The 13,667-nt window shown below is 41.1% G+C and overlaps 1 non-coding gene and 1 pseudogene across 1 annotated transcript; one reads left to right on the forward strand and one right to left on the reverse strand.

Moving 5' to 3' along the window:
- The window catches only part of LOC118577920, a 59,271-nt pseudogene that overhangs the window by 26,849 nt on the left and 18,755 nt on the right, over positions 1-13,667 (reverse strand).
- Trnaa-agc lies at positions 9,610-9,685 on the forward strand. The gene has a single exon. It is a non-coding gene; the product is annotated as a tRNA-Ala (tRNA).

A 13,667-nucleotide genomic window follows, 5' to 3' on the forward strand; every position in this document is an offset into this window, starting at 1 on the left:
TGAGCCTATGGAGGTCATTCTTATCCAAACCACCACACCTTGTTTCAAATAAAAAGTAAATAAAAATAAATAGTACCATGTATCTGATATTAGACTGGAATATTTTAGGCATAATTTACTTGAAAAGATGTATTAAATCAAAACTTCTTTCACGGTATCTGAATAAGTTGTGTTCATTTAATGAAAGAAAAAAAGCAGATCTTAAAAATGTATGAAATAAGACATTAGACTAACAAAAACCCCAATACCAGGCACAAGAACTTTTCCTTCAAGTGGTTGGTCAGTGCAGTCCCGGTGATTCCCCAAACAATACTGCTTCTGCTATTGCACTCGGTTGCCTTTCAGAGGCTGATGGTACACCTCTGTTGCTGAAGACACCTCACACTAGAGATTTTTATTATCTGAGGTGGATCTAACCTGAGAGGCTTCTTTCTGTGGTCTAACTCCCATAGTACCAAATCACTATGCAAACTGTAGAAAGAGAGGGAAGCAGGTCATAGCCCTCCCCAGCGAAGACAACTATGAACCGCAATGACCAGCATGACAAGATCATCTGTTAAGAGTGGTGCTCACACATCGGCAGTAAACAACAGCTATCTACTTGGACTTAAGGACCGCAGAACAGGAAGGAAATCATATGTCACACCAGAAACAGAGCCAGCTTCCCTAGGCTAGTAAGGTCATGGGGCTCCACAAAGAATCTACCACTATCACTTTGCTAGATAGAACAATTCCTTAACTACATTCTAAATCTTATACCTACATGTAAGTGTAGCTATTTATTATCTTTTATCAAAGAAGCTTCTCTCTACAGCAAATGGAGAACATCAGAAAAAAACCACAACTGGACACAATACAGAGATAGGTGGGTTGTGGAGAGCCCAGCCCCTGTGAATACATCTATATTATAGTTACTGCATATCTAGCTCTGGGAATATCAAGGAAGAGGGGGAAGAAAATTTTAAGAGCCACAATACCAGGAAATCTGCTATGAGACAGTGTCTATTAGAAATGGCTACATAAGAGCTGAACGATAATACTGTTGTCAGACATGCTAATTCAGCAAAGGAAAAAAATCTCACAGGGTCCCACATATATCCAAAAATTATAAGCTAAGAGATAGAGAATTAGCCTCTTGTAGGCAGGAGCCCCCCAGTCAACTATCCAAAACAAAGTGGTCAGCTCTGAAACCGTAAATATATATACACAAACAATATATTTGTGCACACACACATGCAACATATATATGTATGTATGTATACACACACAGACACACACACACACACACACACACACACATATATAATGACATTGGAGGGACTGGAGGAAGAAAAGGGAAGGGAGATGACATAATTACATTTTGATTAAAATATATTTTAAACATCAATGAGACAATGTAGAACTGCAGATAATTTAAACGTTCTGTTCAGTGTCCCCAGCTCCGGTCACAATAAGAAATGCATGAATCTTTTGTAATTAATAAAAACATAAAATGTAACCAGAAATACTTCACATATCAAAAATATGTGACAGTGGGTATAGAATAGTAACCAGCAGTTATGCATCTAGAGGGCATGGCCTTGATCATGTCATCATAACTGCTTGTTACTATGGTGAAATGCCTAAGGCAGGCCACTTTACTGGAAATTCAAAGTCTGAGATTTTTATGGCCTCATTGGTTCAGATTCTGATTGCAGCTATTCCGGCAGAGTCCTAAAGCAGCATAGAGTAGCAGATGTCAAGAGAAGTGATGTGGGAGGTGGGGGGTTAGGGCCAGGGAGGATGGAGTCTCTCTCTTGTTTATAACGCCTCCAAGACTGAATCTTGTAAACATTAGTCTAACAACCTTATCCAGTCCTAATCACTTTCAAAGGCTTCCCCTCCAAACACCAGCAGATTCTGTTTCTACCTTCTTAACACTGTAAACAAACTCAGGTTTTAGAGATTAACCATGAGCTACCATTGGGAAAACCATTGGCTACATACCAAAGATACAGGTTGTTTTCTGTGTAATTCCTGTTCTGGGACTTACAAGGTGTTATGAAGTCAAGATATTAATGAACTAAACTGTATTTAATCACAGGGGGAAATGATACCCAAATTAACAGGATTTTGGAATCTCTTGAAACCATTTTAAATGCACCACTGTGCCAGTGGACATCCTAGAAATCGGCTTCAATAGCAGTACTGACTGAGGAGCCAAGTTTTGAGAACTGGAAAGGCAATAAAAGGAGATTCCGCGATGTTACGAAGGTAAGAAATGCAAGAAGGAGGGGTCACTAACCAGCAAGGCTTGGGGAATAGGAGACAGGCTGAAGTTTTTAGAAGTTGGCAGCCGTGAAGGACACCATCCACAGAGAAAGAATTGCCTACTGTGGCCTGGCAGCACTGGAATTCGGGCCTTTGAGGTGGGGGGAGGAGCGTGCTGGTCCTGGCTCCCCTTTGCCGGCTGCTGGCCTGGGGAGGAGGGAGAGGAAATTGTGTGCTGAAAGCAGCTATGCTCGCAACCAGCCGCTGATACGTGTAGAAGCATTTTGAGAGAAGCAGCGAATGTACCAGGAGAAAATCCCTGCTTTGTCTTTCAGAATTTCCGTCCGTCTCTCTGGCTCCGGTGAACAGAGCTGAGGGAAGACACTGGAGCATTAAAGTAGATTTGTTTTTTTTAAAGTGTCTGTCTGCCACAACGGCCTGTTTCTGGTCACGTGTCTTTGAGTGCCCATGACAAAGCACTATGCCCAACAACTGTACTCTGGAAATATGCTGCTGACGTCCAAGGATGTATCGTCTTACTTGTATTGAAAATCACTTTGGGGGCATGCAGATGTCGTTCAGTGGTTAGAACACTTGCTTCAAATGCACAAGGCCTTGGGTTCCATCTCCAGCACCACAAAATAAAATAAAAATAAGTCACAATTCTGATACTTACAATGTAAACAAGCCCTCACACAATTCCTGGAAGTTTCTAGATCTGGCCCAGACTAAAATCATGGGAGTAAGTTTTTTCTTACTAAGAAAAGATCAGAATTTTTCCATTCTTGGCTTTTTTTAAATGCTTTTTATTTTCTTCTACTCTGGAAAATTGTAACTAATTTAGAGGCTTCCATGGTAACCTTAGTAAATTAACCTTCAGTGATGTCTCATCGGTTTAGAGTAGAGTTCTTCAGTATCCTCTAATTTGAGCATTGCCATCACGAATATATTGAGAGGTTGTCAAGGCGGCTCAGCAGGAAAAGGCACTTGTAGGCAAGCCTGGTCACCTGAGTTCAACAGAACCTGGAGACAAGAGAGCTGACTTCACCAGGTTGTCATCTAAACACACACACACCTGTAATAAATACATTTGAAGCATGTATTTTTCACATTGCCCTTCAGCCTGTTTGTGGGAATCTTACAAGAAACTGTTCCCCACTTCCACTGCCACGATGTAACTCTTCTAATCCATGGATCTGTTTTCTTCTTGGGGATATGAACTATTTTACTGGGTACATTTTCTTCACTTGGGTGCCAACAAGCATTCTTGTGAGGTACAATAACACACACTCCTGTTTCTGTCCGTTCTCTGTCCCTGCTTTGTGCCCTTTTCATGTTTTCCTAATGGTACTTTATCACATTTTTATATGCCCACCACAATGTCCCTGCATCTGCGAGGGGTAAGGCAGTACACTGCAGAGGGAACACGGAAGCAGACGAAGGAGTCCACAGACATCCCGGAGAAAGATAGATGGCAAGAGCAGCTGATGCAATTTCAGATAATAGGCTGAGTAAAATAATAAAAATGTGGGTTTTTTTTTAATGTGTTTTAAGATTGGTGAAAAGTTTACATTCAAATTGGTACTACTACACAAAATACAATATGAAGTAAAAGCTGTCCACGTATGAAATTTACATAATTTAAATACCATTGTTTACCTTTTGTGATTTCTATTTTCTATACACACCTTATTACTTATATATCACACATTATAGATTATTTTTAGGGAATTATTTCAAAGAAATTTCTTCAAAAATGAAATAAAAGCTAAAGTACCCTTTACTGTCCAGAATCTAATTTTTTCTTCTTTCAAGAGATATTCCTTTTCTTACACTAACTTGAAAGCCGTTTTCTGGTAGAACATTGGCTCTTGGTTTAGGTAGATGACTGACAAGTGAAATGAACATTGACAAAGGTGAGATCAAGACAATGAATGACAGAGGTGAAGGTTTTCCCGTCTTGCTCAAGCAGCCATCTCCCTGGCCTACACCTCCCCACCCCGGCTCCTGGAAACAGAGCCACAGAAGACCCTCTGCAGACTTTGGCTCAGGAACTAGGATTCCTAGCTTCCTTTCCCCAAGATATGCTAAGAAACCTGGACACATCAACAGCATTTCAGATGAATCCTGAGTGGGCAAGCAATTCTATGAGATCTTGCCATTGGGTCTGTTCATGTCACTGGGCCTCAAATTTCAAGGCAAACAATACATTCCATGGCAGACAGTTTCAAAAGATTTCATTAGCTGAAGATGAGACCGGCTCAAACCAGGACTCTGAAGGCTATATATAATTGTCCTTAGTAGCAACAGTCTGTTACCTGGGGGAGGAAACAAACTGTAACACATCCTTTGTGAATCCAATTGGATGTCCAAAACGGGCTTGAAGAATATCGGCATCCTGTGAGCAGCTCATTGTTTTCAATACTGTAGACTAAAGTCAACAGCTAGAGTTTGGGCTGAAGAAACTAGTTACCATAAGAGGGATTAGCTTCCTGGCAATGCCCCAGGACATTTGAAATCACATTAGTGTAGTCCTCAAACTAACTTTGGCCTTTTACAGAACACCACACAATAACTCCTAGCTGTTCTCTGTCCCTTTGATGTCAATGCTTGCTACCTCATCTGAGAGATGTGCCTCGCTGGAATAGCACTGCTTGTCTCTGTGCTTCCTGGTGAGATAGGAAGTGAGTCCAGAATAGACAAGATAGGGTCATTATAAATACAGCTCCTAGAGGGCTAACCACCTGAGTATCAACATGTTTGGTTTGGTTTTTTGTTTTGTTTTGTTTTGTTTTTTTGGTTTTTCGAGACAGGGTTTCTCTGTGTAGCTTTATGCCTTTCCTGGACCACTTTGTAGACCAGGCTGGCCTCGAACTCACAAAGATCCGTCTGCCTCTGCCTCCTAAGTGCTGGTTTTAAAGGTGTGTGCCACTCCGCCCGGCATATCAACATGTTTAAATGCCCAATACCTGCCAGAGCATTTTCTTATCATCAACGGGAACATTTCAGATACAAATGAGCTCAATTGTGACAAGTTCATCTATAAATTAGTGCTATTGATAGCAAACTTACCTAAACACTCAACATTCACCTTTCAAATTGTATGCAGAACACTAGCCAGAATCCCCTCTAATTCTGATACCATCCCCCTACAGCAACTTTTGCTGCATTTAATCCCAGTGTTGTAATTAGCTCAGGCTATTGTCACTTCTACCAGATACAGAGTTCTGAAGAATATGGATTCTCTTTGCATTTTCATATGCATATTACCTCGTATTAGTGTTTAATAAATGTCAATTAACTGGAGTAAACATTCTGTTTAAGATGAAGCCCAGCACACTCAGGGTTAGAAATGTTTTAGTAACTCCTTTCTCCTTTGATTTGTTTATGAGAATCTCTAAATACAGAGAAACTTAAAATGGAGATTAAAAACACCAAGTTGAACCAACAAACATTGCAGTGGGTTGTGTTGCAAGGCAGAGAAATTAAACAAATTACCTAAATGTGCAGCTTTAACCAATGGCAGATGCAGAGCTGAGATCAACTTGAGTCTCCTCCATTCAGCATTGTCAAATGACTGGTAATAAATCATCGTCTTAAATCCAGAAAGCCCTTTCTATGTTGCTGTTTCTGTTGGTTGCCTATAGCAACTAAGGCTTCAGTGGGATTTCATCTCATTTGTGGGAACCCACAGTACTCACACCCTAATCTCCCCTCCATTGCTCTCCCAAAAACCATCTCTGAGATGTTCCAGAAAGAAAATATAAACTATCTTTGAGGTTCCCCTTTCTGGTTTTCCATTTGGACATTCATTTTCTCTTTGTCAAAGTCAATTAATAACAAAATGTAAACCAACTTTAAATCATCTCTTTTTTGGATAATTATTGCATCAAATTAGAGTCTACCCAATACTTTAAAATACTGAAACAAAACTATTAAAATACAATTGTGCTATGTCTTATAAGTGGAGTGTTTGTCTGAAAATGGCTTATCATTCTTACAAGCTAAAGACACATGCTATTTAAAGGGCCGTGTTGAATAATTAGGATCTGAATTTTCATACAAAAGTGACAAAATACTTCTGTTTCTATAGCATGATTTAGAGTTTCCATGTAGAAAATTTTAAGACATTAAAATAGAAAATCTGTTTTTAAAAAATATACACGAACTACAACGTTTAAATAGAATTAGCTTATGACACAATAATCAATCTGTATTCATCATTTCAAACATTGTTCTTGTAGCTTTGCTTCTATCAATTCAGTTAATTCTTAAGTTACCTGATAAAGTAGACATCAATGCTCCATTTCTTTTATACAACAGCACAAACTAGCACCCTTCCCACCTTCTGAGTGACAGCCATGTACTATATACGAAACAGAAGCACTTTATATGCTCACTGCTGTTAATCTTCAGTGTGTCCTGAAAGATTAGAATCAACCTGCAGTAAACCAGCTGATGACCCACAGGGAGAAACTGCTCATAGCCATAGAGTTGTGAAGTGGTGGAGCTGATAGGCAAAGTCTCTTCCCTCACTCCAAGTCCAGGCTCTATCCACAGGACTCAACCCCTCTCTGACAATGGGCAGAGACCTGTCCTTCACCAGTGCCTACAAACCATGGAATCACTGCATGCTGACCTTACCACTGTCTGCAGCCTGAGAGTCACACATTGACTTCATTACCTATAGAGATGATGTTCACAACTTTGTTTGTTTGTTTGTTTTTTGAGACAGGGTTTCTCTGTGTAATTTTGGTTCCTGTCCTGGATCTTGCTCCCTAGACCAGCCTGGCCTCAAACTCACAGAGATGCACCTGGCTCTGTCACCCAAGTGGTGGGATTAAAGGCCTTCTCCATTGCTGCCCAGCCAATATTCACAATTTTTGACACTCAGAATTGCAGAGATACCAACCTATCAGCCCTACCTAAGACCACAGGCCAGAAAGTTAGTGTGACTCCAGCTTACCCCATTTTGCTGAACTCTGGTAGGATTGTGTCCCAAAGGTGAAACCTGTGGACCTGAGTGATAAAAATACTCATGAGTGTCAGAATGATGCCTCTTTCCCAGCATCATGGAAGAGTTTTAGAATTTTAAATAGTGATGCAAGAGCTTGCTTTGGGTAGGTACCAAGGGAAAGCAGCCCATGACAAAAACTTCAAATAAATAAAATATTTTAAAAATTGCTTAAATATCACAGTGAAAGTAGAGGTCTGAGTTAAAAGATGATGAAAAGTCAAAACAGCAAAGTCTGGAACATCAAGAGAGACAAATGAGTGAGTTTGTAGCTGGATATGACGTAACTAAGCCAAACAGACAAGAGTTGGGTCTCTGGGCCAGTGACAGCAGGTTGGCTGTCCCCTCTACCCGAATCCCTTGCGGGACATCGGTATGGGTCTATTGTCCTTTCAAATACTCTTGCTTCTAATGTAGCAAAGTGTAACAGATTAAACTATAAGTAAGCATGGCTTCTAGCAAGCAGTTTCCTCCTACATCAGGGAGGGATGTCTCATGGAAAAAGAGTTAACTAAGAACAAATACAGGCCCTTCTGGCTGCTGTGAGAACGAAGAGAGCTGAGTATAACAAACGGCCAGTGACTAATGGCACACAGGGTCAGGACCTAACAAAGCACGGGATAGATGGACAGACAGGGTGTGGGTGTGGGTGGGCAGTGCATGAACTGTTCAGGATCACCTCCATGGTCAGGCCCAGAGGCATGCACAGAGCCTGCATGCCCTCCATCAGCTCATAATAGCTCAGAAGTAAGCAATCCCATAGCAACCACATCAGCCTTTGTTCAGTCCCTGACACTTCCCATTAAAACCCAGACAAGAAAGTCCAATGACTTTTCCTCACCTGAAAATCCTCCCCCGTCTCAAACACGTATTCTACTTTCCCTTAATTCTCACTTTTGCTGAGTTCCCTATTTTCCTGTAATTCTCTTTTAATAAAACTTGTTTCTGCCTTACATACTCCCATAATAGTCCATGTTATCAATCTTCATTTGTGTGAGACAGCAGACTCTGAGCTACTGCCCCAGGTTGAGTTTTGGTGACTGCACGTACCGAGCACAGCAGGTCATGCACAACTGGGCTGTGAATGGCCCTGTTATACTCAAAAAGTATGGAAATAGTGATCAAAGCAAATGCATAACCACAGGTAGATTTTACCAAAGACACGAAATCCTGGCAACACAAGCCAATTGCAGGAAACGACAAGGAGTCTAATGGAAAGGGGCTTCTTTTCTATAATAAAGCTGCTTTCCAATCATGGCCCCTTATCATGTGACACTGACAAGTTTCTCTGTGCCTCCCCCTATTGGCACTCGACTTACAGGCTTCTAGAGCTGAGGTAATCAAAACACATAAATGAAAGAATAAATAAGTGAAAAATCTACTCATACACCTTGCTATTTGGGACTATTCTGCAGCCATTTCTTCTGAACTGAAGCATTCCCTCTTGGAGGATGGAGGGAAGCTCATAAAAGCTAATGACAAGGTTCAGAATACAAGGAAATTTACAAGACTCACAAGGCCCTCTTTGGGATTGTAAAATCGGTAAACATTTGACAGGAGGACTCTCTCCCTCTCCCACAGAGCTGACCTCACATTGGGCACGAAGTTCAAGGGATGCAAGTGGCTTTCCTGAGCTGTCATTCACCCGGGAGTGGGCCTTTGATGATGTGGCTGCCTTTGAGTCACCCAGCCTCCTGTAATTCCAAAAGACTGACGGACTTACCTAGATAGACTTGGGTAGAAATGGCTTCGGCCTGTCACCTGTGCTCTGTCTGAGGGAATAGACGTTTGTTCACATCTTCCCAGGAAAAGTCACACCACAGACATATGCTAGATGTTGGATAAAAGAGGCTTTTAATGAGAGCTTGCTTAGACACACACGTTTAACCTGAGAAACTTTTGAATAACTTTTTACAATAGCTTTAAGCTGCCAGATCTATCCATTTCTCGACAACGAAATGTCTACATTCTGAATATTTCCATTTGGAAAACCTGTATTCTTTGATCTAGTAATTTTATGATTAGTGTCAACTCTTGGCTAGCTATCTTAATGGAAGGCACAAAAGAGATGGACGATACAAAACAATAATTACTGCTGAAGAATTTTGCTATCTGAACTTTTTTAAGTTTTCTTTTTGAAGTTGTTCCCTTACAGATTAATCTTTACCTCAATTCACTAAATATTTAGTGGATGCACATCCTAGTTTGAGTGCTGTACCACACAAGGAATGCAGAAATTAATGGCAGAATCTCTAGCACTGAGTGAGTTATTGTTACTTTTCTTCAAATTATTTTAAATGCTTTTGAATAGTTTCTCTGTGGATAAGATAAGATTTTTCATCCTGGGTTGGGGATTTAGCTCAGTGGTAGAGCGTTTGCCTAGCAAGCGCAAGGCCCTGGGTTCGATCCTCAGCTCCACCAAAAAAAAAAAAAAAAAAGATTTTTTTACCCTATGGTTTCTCTGAGGTGTTTGTCAGGCTTAAATACATTTCCTCATATAGTCACAGGTTTTTTAATTAAAACAAAATGTTCCTGATTTAGTCTATAATATTAAACTTAGAAGGTTACGATTATAATAACTCTGCCTTCCAAACTGCCTTTCTTTATTTTTATCTTTTAAAAAATGGCAAACACATACATTATGTTCCAAGTGTCCTGTTGATGCATGTAGATATAAAGTGATGGCTATGAAGAGGCTGAGAAAAAACATCAGCTCATTGAACAAATACAACTATGTGTCATACACTAAATCAAGTCCCAGTGCTGCAAAAAATTCAAGACAGACCAACAGCTTTGGGAAACTTATAGCCAAGTAAAACTAAAAGCATAATATGAGGTGGTCTTTACTAGAGAGAAAAGAGCACATAGTTCCCTATGGTCCAAGGGGAAGCAAGGAATTCTATGTTGGGAAGGGCTAATGTAAGTTTAGGCCAAGGCTAGTCTTGAACTTCTGGTAAATTGTTAGTGCCACAATTAAGAGTGAGGTAATCAGGACAGGGGATGTAAATGCTCTAGTCCTGTACTGTGTTGTCAGATACAGATCACGGTGACTCCATTAGATGATATCCCTTAGCAGCATGGTAGCTGCCTTAACCTTCAACAGTCTATGGTTTGCACTCAATCTAACAATGCTTTCTCACAATGCTTAAGTTTTGCATGTCTGTAGTCAAAGGTTGAGGTCAGTGTCAGGAGCGGCCATTCTGGAGGGTTTAGGGGAAGACCAGACACTAGGAAGACACAGAACTGGAAAGATGTGTAGGAGTTCAGCCACAAGCAGTGGCCAGTGTATGAATAGGAGAGGCCTGTTTTCATGCGGGATGCGGAACCAGGACCAGTCAATGGAGCCCAGTGGGACCACAGCAGTTGAAAGAAAGCTCCTGCAGTTTGTCTCTTCCAGAAATATTAGCAGTCTTCCTCACAAACAAAGTGGGGTGAATTCCTGAAGGACAGGCAGGAATTGGCCAAGGAACGGACTCTTAGAAGGGCCTGGAGGTCTAGACAATTGTGTAACGTGTGGCTGGAGCAGAGGCTGGCCAGCAAAGCAAGGCTAACAGCAGGGACCTGGAGGGAGTTCAGAGGCCACCAGAGGTTCTTAGGTCAGAAGAACATATGATTAGTTCTGTACCTTAGATACAGGAAGGCTCTCCATGGGGGAGCTGTTAGGAAGTTATAAAAACAGTTCTTGGGAAATGGAAGGCTAGAGACAACAGGACAGAGAGGGAAGGCTAGGCTACTGAGAAATTTCAGGGTGTAGAGAAATACAAAACAAAACAAAACAACAAAACACATCAAAATCTTTCTTTGGGGCCAACAAGATGGCTCAACTGGAAAAGGTGCTTGCTGCTAAGTCTGTCAACCTTGAGTTGAATCCTCAAGCCTTGTATGGTGTAAGGAGGAAAACTAATCTTGCAAGGTGTCCCTGCATGCTGTGGTGTGGGAATCCCATGCACATAATAAAAACAAATCAGTGTAAAAACTATTTCCCTGCTTTTCTTTAGAAATAGCCAATTGCGGAGAAAATGCAAGGATAAAGAAATAAATTGCTTCTCTTTACACAGTTTCGTGTGTGTGTGTGTGTGTGTGTGTGTGTGTGTGTGTGTGTGTGTGTGTGAAGAATTTAACTAGATTGAAGAGTAAATTAGAAGTACTCTGATGGCAAGAAGTATGAAAGCACATAATATCACAGATTTAACACAAAGGAACGCTTAAAAGCTTTAATGGTTTAATGATATCTGTTGGGATGTTTCTGATTAAATTATTTTCTAAGAAACAACATTGATTTTCAATGAGTCCATAAGGAGAAATACATTTTATGAGAGAAAACCAGCATTTTGTATCTCCTATCATCTCGTACACATACTAGTACATTTATTACTCTACTGACAGATAAACAAAATGACTTTTTTTTTTTGTTTTTTAAAGAAGGCTGGAGAAATGACTCAAACAGTGAAGCGCTTGTGGTGGGAGCCTGAAAAAAAGGATCCTGTCCGAAAGCAAGGCTAACACGGAGATGCAGCGACAGGAGGATCCCTGAGGCTGGCTGGCCATTCTCTTCAACGAAGTCAGTGAGCAGCTCTAGGTTAAGTGTGAGACATAAGGGAGAGCAATTGAAGAAAGACTCCAATGTTGACCTCTGGCATTCACATGCATGCACATATATCTGCACACACACACACACACACACACACACACACACACACACACACACACACATGGGTGAATTCTAGCTCTCATAACCTGGATTTTATTTTCAATTTATTCTCTCTCTTTTTCAAATTTATATGGATGTTTTTTCTGCATGTATGTCTGGGTACCAAGTACCTGGTACCCTTGGGGGTCAGAAGAGGGTGTGCCCTGAAATTGGAGTTGCAGGTGGTTGTGAACCATCATGTGGGTTCGAGGACTCAATCCCAGGTCCTCTGGAAGAGCAGTCATCATTCATAATCACTGAGCCATCTATCCAGCCCACTCCCCTGTACCCTTGAGACAGGATTACATTATATAGCCTTTGCTGGCCTGGAGCTCACTACATAGAGCAAGGTGTCCTCAAACTCTGAGATCTACCTGCCTCTGCCCCCTTGCTGTTAAGCTTAAAAGCGTGTGCTATGACAGTCTGGCTCATAAACTAAAATTTAAATCCTAATCTGTAGCTACCTTTTTCCTACAAGAGCGACATGTGATCCAACGTCTTCCATTTGAAGCACAATTCACACTGTCTGCTGAGGAATCTCTAATTCCAGAGTGTGTCCCTGGCCACATGAAAATCATTTCCTTGGTTCTTCTTTCCCCACTTCTAGCCCACTTCTCATTGTTTCATTTTCCACAAGGTTCTGTTAGAACAAGGAATGCTCCAGTGTGTTTCTTCCTTTCCAACAGTACTTATTTACATAATCAAGGGTGGACTTCTCTGCCCCACCCCCTGTGTAGGCATCACAGCAGCCCTAAGGCCTCTCCGGTTGGCACTGATTAATTATCTGTACAACAGCACCAAGGGAGACATGCTTGCTCCACACTCATTCTAAACCTATCGAGGAAGGATGTGGATGACATCAAGGGAGGATTTTACAAGACTCTGTCTAGACTGCCAAAACAATCTGTGGTGGAGAAAATTGCGTAAATATGGGCTACCAGGAAACAGGCATTTTCCTTCTCCCCTCCTTGTGGTCTTTTTTTGGTGTGGGACACAGTGCAGCCAGGGCTGGCAATTCTGTAAATTATACTCTTTGAATCATGTAATAATAACTCAGGGACCAGAATGATTTAATGCCATGTGGTAAGTCAGTGTAGAGATCATTTCAGACCAAATAAATAAAGAGAAGCTGCAAGTGACTTTGAGCTCATTTTAATTTCCAAATTTCTTAGTTCTATCTGAAGTTTTATGGGTACTCTATAGACTCTTCAAATAATAACAGATGGGCAAATTATGATCCATTTTTTCTGCTTTAGTTGAAGAACAGGGCCAGAACTAACCCATGGACATTGTCTTAGCTGGGGTTTCTATCGCTGTGATAAAACACTGTGACTAAGAACTTGGGGAGGAAAGGGTTTATTTCAGCTTATAGCTTATACTCCATTATGCAGGGAAGTCAGGGCAGGAACTCAAGATAAGACTTGATGCAGAGGACATAGAGGAGTGCTACTGACTGCCTTGCTCCTCCTGAGTAGCCCAGTTTGTTTTCTTATATAACTCCAAGACCACTTACCCAGAGTTGGCATCACCCATCCAGAAGGGGCTGGCCCTCCTCACACCAATCATTTATCAAGAAAATGTCCCCATAGGCTTGTCTTCAGGCCAATCTGATAGAGAAAATAATCCTCTAATAGTCCCTCTTCTGAGATATGTCTAGGTTTGTGCCAAGATAGAAATCAACCAGCACAGACATGTGTGAGACCCTCTCTCTCT

This window comes from Onychomys torridus, chromosome 2 (genome assembly GCF_903995425.1).
Source record: "Onychomys torridus chromosome 2, mOncTor1.1, whole genome shotgun sequence".
In the NCBI taxonomy this organism is placed as follows: Eukaryota; Metazoa; Chordata; class Mammalia; order Rodentia; family Cricetidae; genus Onychomys; species Onychomys torridus.